Here is a 990-nt window from a genome sequence, read left to right on the forward strand (position 1 = left end):
CTCGCAGCTACCGCCTTTGCCACCACGAGGGACAAGGTTAGTGCACCTTAACCCCCCCACCCCCTATATAACGTACTTGTCATATATCGCACTTAGAATTTAAATCATAGAAGCATTGTTATTGTTGATTAATGACATTCGATACTTGATCTTTAGCGCATTTACGCACCCTCTTAGGGGCCTCCACTTTACCCTACGTTAAAAGTTGTGTATGATTAATTTAGCACATACTTAATTTAGTAATAGTAAAAATCACAGATTTTGCAAGTACATGTGTTTGAGTGAGTACGCACTTGCGTGTGTTTCAATCGCTGCTTTTTCTAGAATTGTATTAGCTCTAAATGTGAAGAGTTCATATTTAAAATGTTGGTGTTAATTTCATTAGGTACCCTGTCTAGTACCTACTAGGGTGATGTATAATTACAAATTTGTTATATGACATTTAGAAGCTTGTAGCGAATTTTTGTTTAGTCACACATAGAAAATATCGTTTTGTTTCTCTTTCAGCTGACAAAACTGTACTGCAACCAAATAGTAAGAGCCTTGTTAAATTGGCCTCACATCAAAACTCTTTTATGTACTCGATGTCATGGCCCTCGCTTTTTCATTTTGATTTGCTGTTGCTGAGTTTGGGTACATGTCTCCATTTGTATTTTGAAGAACATACCATACATGACCTGTCACCTTACTCGATGCATTTTATGTTCATTTTGCATTTATGTGTCTAAATATATCGTGCGCGCTTATGAACATTTCTAACCTGGTTAAAAACGATTGTCAGATTCTTATAACTGCAACATTATTGGAGATAATAGTACATTTCTATAAATATGTAACGAAGTAACCAATGTTGCTATTGTCTCGACATCATACCCGCACCTCGCGTCACGCCGCACGCCGCACGACCGCTCGGCCTCGCTGTCGTCTAACTCTGTGTTATCTGTTGTGCCTCACCGCGCGACTCACTCTGCCACTGTACCTGCTCCTCAC

General features: G+C 39.3%; 1 protein-coding gene across 1 annotated transcript in view; it reads left to right on the forward strand.

The window, feature by feature from the left end:
• LOC106111021 overlaps positions 1 to 990 on the forward strand; it is a 37,583-nt gene that overhangs the window by 24,187 nt on the left and 12,406 nt on the right. The window lies entirely within an intron of this gene.

Source organism: Papilio polytes, unplaced genomic scaffold (assembly GCF_000836215.1).
Source record: "Papilio polytes unplaced genomic scaffold, Ppol_1.0 DF824180.1, whole genome shotgun sequence".
NCBI classification, from domain to species: domain Eukaryota; kingdom Metazoa; phylum Arthropoda; class Insecta; order Lepidoptera; family Papilionidae; genus Papilio; species Papilio polytes.